The sequence below is a fragment of the Chanodichthys erythropterus genome, chromosome 4 (genome assembly GCF_024489055.1).
Source record: "Chanodichthys erythropterus isolate Z2021 chromosome 4, ASM2448905v1, whole genome shotgun sequence".
NCBI classification, from domain to species: domain Eukaryota; kingdom Metazoa; phylum Chordata; class Actinopteri; order Cypriniformes; family Xenocyprididae; genus Chanodichthys; species Chanodichthys erythropterus.
Window position 1 is genome coordinate 18,080,807 of NC_090224.1, and position 9,194 is coordinate 18,090,000.

Consider the following 9,194-nt stretch of genomic DNA (forward strand, 5'->3'; position numbering starts at 1 on the left):
CTTGCTTCCATTCAGCGGTTAATATCTCTATGAGCACAGAAGCTTTTGAGTGCTGTATAGGCAGGGAGGAGAAAGCTCAGATTAATTGCCTGGGAGATCTCTCCAGCCAAGCCACTGTACCAAAGAATAGCAGCTATTGTGATGTAAAAAGTGAAGAGACACAGAAAAAACTGTACACTTCAGTGTATGAAAAGGCCCAGCTGGTAGAATATTTGCTGTCATATGAGCAGAGGAGACTTGAATATGACTTGACAGAGTGAGCGAGAGAGATCGAGCGCGTGTGTGCATCTGAATGAATGTGTGCACGCTATTTAGCCCCACTCTGAGCTCCTAATGCATCCTGGGATATATTATGTGGTACATTTTGAAGGCTGTGTAATTAAATGAACACATGAACAGAAGAAGATGGGCATTATGAAGTGAACCGTAGCTCTCTGCGGTGGTAAAGGGGAGGTGAGTGAAAAAAAAACAGAGCTTTATTTTAAGAGCACGTCTGCTTTCCCACAGGCCTCGCTCTCAGCCTGCAGCTGGGCACCGATGGCACAGACCACATGAGCTCCTGTGGCTGAAACGAGGTGATGGACATAAAGAGAGAAATGGTGAGAAATATACAGATAAGAAAGGTGGAAGAAAGATTGGGAGAAGCGCTAGGAAAGCCAAGGTTATGGGTCCCAGGGAACACATATACTGATAAAATATATACAGTCTTGAATACACCGCAAGTCCCTCTGGATAAAAGCGTCTGCCAAATGCATACACTTAAATACTAATGCAAACAGAGATTGTAATATAAAGAAAGGCAAACAATCTAGAGACCATACAAAATAACACTGCCCATTGTCTATTTCTGACAAAAACAAGCATTTAACTTTATGCAACTTGCTTAGATTTGTTCACCGGAAAAATGGGCAATGGGCATTTTTGAGGAAGAACTAAACACTAGATTTACAATGTCAGTGTGATCAAATCTAAATAAATATTTTAAAAGTAAAAATTAGAAACACCACCAATGGAACATCAAGCACTAACTAACTAACTAAATAAATAAATAAAGGCACGTTAATCACTAAATACATACATATTTGGTCACTTTACATGTCAATCAGATGGTCTTTTCCTGTCTAAGGGGCCGTTTACGTGACAATGTTTTCAACTAAAAACAGAAAACGTTTTATGTGTTTTGGCCGTTCATTTATATGACAATGGCTTTTAGGGGGCCTGAAAATGCAAAGTTTTTAAAGGGAAACTTCATTCAAAAATTTTAATTATTCCATGATTTACTCACCTTCAAGCCATCCTAGGTGTATATGACCATCTTCTTTCAGACGAGGAAAATTGGAGATATATTTAAAAATATCCTTAGTCCTCCAAGGATTATGATTGTGAATGGAGGCCCAAATTCTGAAGACCAAAAAATGCATCCATCCATAAAAAAATGAATCCATACGACTCCAGGAGGTTAATAAAGGCCTTCTGAAGTGAATTGATGTGTTTGTGTCAGACAAATATCCTTATTTAAAACATCATAAAGTAAAATAACAAGCTTCTGGTGAGCTTCCGGTGCGACAGCCAATGCGCATTCGACGTACATCCAAAAAGCATTAACTTCCACGATGTAGTACAATGCGTAGTACGTCATGTCATTGTGTACTATATTGCGGAAGTTAACGCTTTTTGGACGTACGTCGAATGCGCATGTCTGTTGTGCCAGGCCTTTATTAACCTCCTGGAGTCGTATGGATTTTTTTTTTTTTTTTTTTTTGCATTTTTTGTCTTCAGAATTTGGGCTACCATTCACAACCATTATAATCCTTGGAGGACTAAGGATATTTTTAAATATCTCCCCGATTGTCTTCGTCTGAAAGAAGATAGTTATATACACCTAGGATGGATTTAGGGTGAGTAAATCATGGAACAATTTACATTTTTGGGTGAACTATCCCTTTTAAAAGGGATTCAAAGTTCAAGGTTTTTTTTTTAAACGATACCGTTATCGTCTCTAACCTACAAAAACGTGAATTCGTGAAAACAGCGACATCATGCAAATGCATATTATGTGTTCAGTCTATAAGCGTGTAGTGTTTCTTTAAAAGTGACATCGCCAACTACTGGCCTGGCAGCATAATACAGAGTTTTTAGTCGTTTCGACAACATTGTCGTCTTTGCCCGAAAACAGCAAAGGAAAATCTTTTCTGTTTTTAGTACATCGTTGTTGTATAAAAGTACCCTTAGTGAAGCAGTTGTGGCCTAATGGTTAGAGAGTCTGACTTGTAACCTAAAGGTTGTGGGTTCGAGTCTCAGTACCTATCTGGAGTTAATGAACAGTGCTCTCTTCCACTCTCATTACCCACAACTAAGGTGCCCTTGAGCAAGGCACCTAACCCCCAATCGCTCCCCGGGCACCGCAGCAAAAAAACTGCTGCCCACTGCTCCAGGTGTGTGTTCAATACTCACTGCTGTGTGCACTTGGATGGGTGAAATGCAGAGCACAAATTCAGAGTATGGGCTACACGTTACATCACTTTCACTTCAGTCAGAACTAGTCAAACGTCTGGCCCGAGTCCACTTCAAAAGGAAAATGACTGTTACAATTTGTATAAAAAGCAAAATAGCCTAAATTTGCAAAATTGAACTGCTAATGATGCTGTAAAATTTGTTTGACCTTTGCATCTAGTGCTGTTCTCTGTGTTACATTTTGTAAGTAAAACCTAAAGGATCAAAAAACATGAGAGAAACCTAAAGCAAACAAACTGTGAGACAAATAAAATGATGTGGGAAAAGACAAAACAATCAAACCAACTGTGAATACACTCTAAACAACTCTGTACCATTTCCTCAATGGCCTACCAGACTTTAGCTGGTCCAAAACTGTGCACAATTACAGCAGATAGCAGGTAGAAGGGGAATATGTCCAGAAAAAAAGCATAAAAGCCACATCATATCTCAACGAAATCCAAAAAGACAGAGCCTGCTGCAGAGCAGTGTCTTTGTCAGATAGCAGCTTGAGTCCTAATGCCAAGTGGAGCACATCCTCATACAAATTGGGTGTAGCCACATCCATGCAAACAGTCTACCCCAATCTCATGTCAAATCTCATGGGGTTGCAATGAATCAAACCCACAGTACCTCTTCAGAAAAATACGAGATCAGCCGTAACGCGTGAGGGGGCAAAAATCCCATTACAAAGGTCGGAAACATCACTCTTGCCTGGCGCCCGTACATTTATAGGCCAAATGGTTCCTTTCTGAAATTAAAATCAGTCGCTTTGAATCATGAATCACATTCTGTTCAGCCCACTTAATATTCACTCTAGAATGCAAATTAGTTTTTTTTTTTTTTCTCCCCACAAGGTCTCAAACCAATAATTCACAGGAAAAACTAACTAATTCAGTAGTGGGGCAGGAAGTCTGGGAGTGGTGTGATGGCCCAGTGTGAACTGAGAAATAAACTAATCACCAGATAGTGGACTTACAAGCTGAAACAATATTCATGTGCTTTCTGCTCTCAGTTCTATTTAGGATTGAGGATTTGACTTGGTTTGGCATGAATCGGGTCCTGTCCCAAATGGCACGCTAAGCACTTGTGGCCAAGTCTTCAATCCCAAATAGAACTGAGAGCAGAAAGCACGTGAACATTGTTTCAGCTTGTTAATCTAAGCACTTGTGTCCTTCCTCCGACTCCACACTCTAATGAAATAATGCTTTGAATGTCGGGTAGAAGTCTACATCAAGGGAGCATAGTGGCCAAGTTAGTAAGCATTTTTCTGAAACCTAAAATGACACATGGGACACCATATGGTCTCATGCTCTTCACGGGGACGTGAACGTGGAGGCCACTGTAAGTCTGCAAACCCGCAAGTGTACATGAAGTGTTCCATTTGGGACAGGGCCTTAACAATGGTCTCATTATGTTTATGAGATAATTCTGGATTCAGAATGAAAATGCTATTGAAATTCCAAATCAGTTTTCTGAATTTGAATGGATGGATGGAACAATAAATACAACAATGGATAGATGGACGGACGGACGGACGGATGGATGGAAGGATGGAAAGATGGATGGACGGTACAGACAAATACAGAAGATGGATGGATGGATGGATGGATGGATGGATGGATGGATGGATGGATGGATGGATGGACAGTACAGACAAATACAGAAGATGGATGGATGGATGGATGGATGGATGACAGACAAATACAGAAGATGGATGGATGGATGGATAGATGGATGGATGGAATGATAAATACAGAAGATGGATAGACAGACAGATGGAAGGATGGATGGATGGATGGATGGATGGATGGATGGATGGATGGATGGATGGATGATGGACGGTACAGACAAATACAGAGGATGGATGGATGGATGGATGGATGGATGGATGGAATGATAAATACAGAAGATGGATAGACAGACAGATGGAAGGATGGATGGATGGATGATGGACAGTACAGACAAATACAGAAGATGGATGGATGGATGGATGGATGGATGGATGGATGGATGGATGGATGGATGGATGGAATGATAAATACAGAAGATGGATAGACAGACAGATGGAAGGATGGATGGATGGATGATGGACAGTACAGACAAATACAGAAGATGGATGGATGGATGGATGGATGGATGGATGGATGGAATGATAAATACAGAAGATGGATAGACAGACAGATGGAAGGATGGATGGATGGATGGATGGATGGATGGATGATGGACGGTACAGACAAATACAGAAGATGGATGGATGGATGGATGGATGGACAGTACAGACAAATACAGAAGATGGATGGATGGATGGATGGATGACAGACAAATACAGAAGATGGATGGATGGATGATAGATGGATGGATGGAATGATAAATACAGAAGATGGATAGACAGACAGATGGAAGGATGGATGGATGGATGGATGGATGGATGGATGGATGGATGGATGGATGGATGGATGGATGGATGGATGGATGGATGATGGACGGTACAGACAAATACAGAGGATGGATGGATGGATGGATGGATGGATGGATGGATGGATGGATGGATGGAATGATAAATACAGAAGATGGATAGACAGACAGATGGAAGGATGGATGGATGGATGATGGACAGTACAGACAAATACAGAAGATGGATGGATGGATGGATGGATGGATGGATGGATGGATGATGGACAGTACAGACAAATACAGAAGATGGATGGATGGATGGAAGGATGGATGGATGGATGGATGATGGACGGTACAGACAAATACAGAAGATGGATGGATGGATGGATGGATGGATGGATGATGGACGGTACAGACAAATACAGAAGATGGATTGATGGGATGATAAATACAGAAGATGGATAGACAGATGGATGATGGATGGAACGATAAATACAACAATGTATAGACAGATGGATGGATGGATGGATGGATAATTCAGTAAATTCCTCTTCCTGTCATTCTAATTTAACTGACACTTCATAGCTGTTTTTAAATCTCATATCATGGAGCTAAACCTTCAGTCACACCTGTACATCTCTTTTTCTGGAAAGTGGCTGGATTTCAATAGATGAAACTCAGCATTTTGTCCTCAGCTCCTAGTAAATATTTATGAAGGCAGAAAACACCAGTGATAATGTCTAAGCATAACAAATGTGTGGAGGGTCTGATTTCAAAGTCTCCCAAACTATGTTGTCTGCCTCTTCTGTCAATTTTGCGGTTGAAAGGATAATTGATGTCCCGACGGTATTGCGTGCTCATAAATAAAAGAAGGCAAAGGCTGAAATGGTATTAAATATGGCTCGAAGTGAATATGAAATCAATGCTAATAGAGGCTAGAAACTCTGGACTCTACAGTGGCCTTTCAACCTCCTCATCCCCCACAAACACTTCCCAGCATGCAGAGCAGCCTGAACGACATGTCACCTCCGCAAGGGCACTAGCGGCGATCTAGGCGAGAGTCAAATTCATCATGCGCAGCAACATTTAAAAATAAAAAGCTGTTAAATGGGGGAAACTTTACACCTTTTATGAGGAACTGATTTATCGTGTGAAGCCTTTGCTGGCGCTCCCTGTTGTGACGGTAGTCCCGCGACCCAGAATGCTGGTGGTCTTTGAGCGTTTACGTGTTTCGGCGCTCTTTCGCACCGGCGCCTGAAGCAGGCCACATTTGATAGCAAACGATAAATTACCTAACTGTAAAAGCTCAGTCGCAGGAGACGGGTGTAAAATACAGACGCCAAAGCTCTCTCTCTCTCTCAAGCCTCTTGAGGTTTTATTCAGTCCAGTGGAAAATTTGTCAAAGAACGAGCTATTTTTATGAGGTCTAATGGATCGCCGGTGAGAACACATTTAACATGAGGTGGTGATATGAACAAAAACAATGTCACCTATTTTACCAGACTGGAATTAAACCATTTTACAACAAAGCTCAATCAAATGACCTTACTGTAAATAATACAAATGTGATGTGTAAAAAATGTTTTAAATGTTTAATACATCAAACTGATAAAACGTTTTCTATTGTCTGATATCCTGTTCAGCTGCACACAGCAAAAAAAAAAATAATAATAATTTTTTAATTTTTGAGTATTTCAGTATTATTGAATGAGTGGGCTTTCTATTTTAAACAATGGAATATCAATACCAAATAATACCAAAAATACCAAATAATTAATTTATTGAAGATACATTCACTCAAAACAAATAGTATTATCTTACAAAAAAAAAAATAAAAATAATAATAATTAAAAAAAATACATCAAGTAAATTTAAGGCTTGTTTTCAGGGAATATATATTTTATATATATATATATATATATATATATATATATATATATATATATATATATATATATATATATATATATATATATATATATATATATATATATATATATATATATATATATACACATACACAGTATTTTTCTTACTACATTAGCAATTTAAGCTTAAATCTAACAAAAAATAGTTGCTTTCGCGCTTAGAATAATTGGAAAAATTGTAAATGAATGAAGTAATTTAAAATATATTCTCTGAAAACAACTTTTCACTGCCAAATAAAAGTATCTTGTTTTACTGGAAACATATTTATTGCAGTGTGTGCCCTGTACTGATAAAATCTGCTGAAATTTCACATTCTGAGTCTTTACCTCAACAAGGTTACAGTGTTTTTGAAGGGTGTGCGCTCTAGCGTCTCCATCGGGCTATTCCCCAACAATGTGCCAACAAGGTTCCTCGCTCGCTCGCCACAGTCCACCTCTGCAGCTCTGAGACCTCCTGGAGCATGACGCTGTGCGTTAGACGAAGAATCCCGCAGAGACGCCGGTGCTTTCCGTAAACCGGCCCCTGCCCAATCTTATTTCCCGGCCTGTACGTCTGACACCTGTAGAAACCCTCTTTATTACTCTGAATGCCGGGGACAAACGTGGAGCTCATTCACACTTCATTCCTTTGGGTGTCCGCTTATTGACCGTGAAAAGCGTGACCGTATTCTCGCTGCCCTTCAACAATAGAGCTTCAGTCGTTGTTACAATTACAACTACAGCCATCAGAGGACGAGGAGGAGGTCTGCCCAAAGCCTCCTCCATCCCACATGGAGAATGTGAATTTATATGTTAGTATGTGAGGAAAAAAATCATACTGCACTGAGCTCAGGGTGCAAAAGACAGAAGGGAATGACTTTAGTGGGACAAGCCACCGTTATATAAAGATGCAAAAGAAAGAGAGAGAGAAAGTTCATGTGAATTATACAGATAAACTGATTCTTCTGAGATGAACACAAAGGAGGTTCTAGAAAGCAGCTTGTGAGGAATCCCTGATGCCAACTCTATTTCAGTTTTATTCTGCTTTACTGGCATGACAAAGCTGTAGGGAGAGTAGAGAAAGACATGTCACCCCCCATAAAGAGATAGTTCACCCAAAAATGAAATGCTTGTCATCATTTACTCACCCTCGAGTTGTTCCAAACCTGTGTGAGTTTCTTTCTTCTGCTGAACACACTTCCAACACACTTTTTCCAAGAATTATAAAAAAAAAAAACCCTGAAATAATAATTTGATGAACAAGTTTTTAGAAGATAGCATAAGCTATACAAAAAGTTTTCCAATCACTGTCCATTCCTCAAAATGGCAAAAAATTATCATTAACTGAATCTTTCAAGAAAGTGATTATCCCATACCTAAAAATATGTGTACATAAAAAGTACTGAATAAAAAAGTACTGAATAATCTATACCAATATACAGTAGTGTGTACAGTAACTACTGAAGGTAATATAAATAAGGGTGGGTGATATAGCGGTAGATAAGAAAACCAGTATAAATATGTAAACCGGGAGAGATTTTAGACTTTCGTCTTTATCGTGGTTACACTCATGTGACGTTAGCTGTGATGTGCAGTCAAGAAAGCTTATCACCTGAATGTGTTTATAAGCCTTGTGGTTTATAAACAAGTGATTTTAAACCATTCAAACACATTTCTCTACATGTGTGCACTGTCTGAGGGACAGTTTCTGAGGACATACAGCACTTGAGTACTGAACTGAGTTCTTTTTGGTGCCTAATTGGGCTTGAATGGCCAAATACACACTCTTATATGTCAGAATGCCCATCTATGTGAATGTTATAGATATAGATATAGATGATATAGATATATATATTGTCATAAAGTTGTTATTTTGTTTTTTTGGAGCACAAAAAGTATTCTCATCACTTCATAACATAAAGGTTGAACCACTGTAGTCACTAGAACTGTTTTAAATATGTCTTTGCTAGCTTTGTAGACATCTGAAAGTGTTAATTATCTTGCTGGCAATACAAGCCTCACTGAGCCATTGTATTTCATCAAAAATATCTTAATTTGTGTTCTGAAGATGAACAAAGGTCTTAGGGGTGTGGAAGGACATGAGGGTGAGTAACTAATGATAGAATTTTCATTTTTGTGTGAACTAACCCTTTAAGTGAACGTAAACAGTTGTGAAAGAAAATGCATGTGTATCTGTATATTGGATCTGTGCATTCGGTCTTAAAGTGACAGTAGCCTAATATACCTGCTGCTGCCTGTATCATTAATGTTAATCAAAAGACAAAGAGAAACCCTCTCACTGCTCTTTACTAAATCACTTTTGTAATTTTAATAAGATTACATGAATAATTTAATTTACACAGTGAAGACTATGCAGTATTTTTTTATGATATTGAA

At 38.9% G+C, this 9,194-nt stretch overlaps 1 protein-coding gene across 4 annotated transcripts in view; it reads right to left on the reverse strand.

Annotated features, from left to right (window-relative positions):
• The window catches only part of LOC137018552 (kelch-like protein 29), a 307,293-nt gene that overhangs the window by 220,466 nt on the left and 77,633 nt on the right, over window positions 1-9,194 (reverse strand). The window contains exon 1 of one of the 4 annotated variants that reach the window (XM_067383223.1): window positions 7,946-7,991. The exons of the other annotated variants lie outside the window; for them this stretch is intronic. The gene's annotated coding sequence lies outside the window, so the exon portion shown is untranslated. Of the gene's footprint in view, window positions 1-7,945; window positions 7,992-9,194 lie in introns of those variants that run through there. 4 annotated transcript variants of the gene reach the window in all.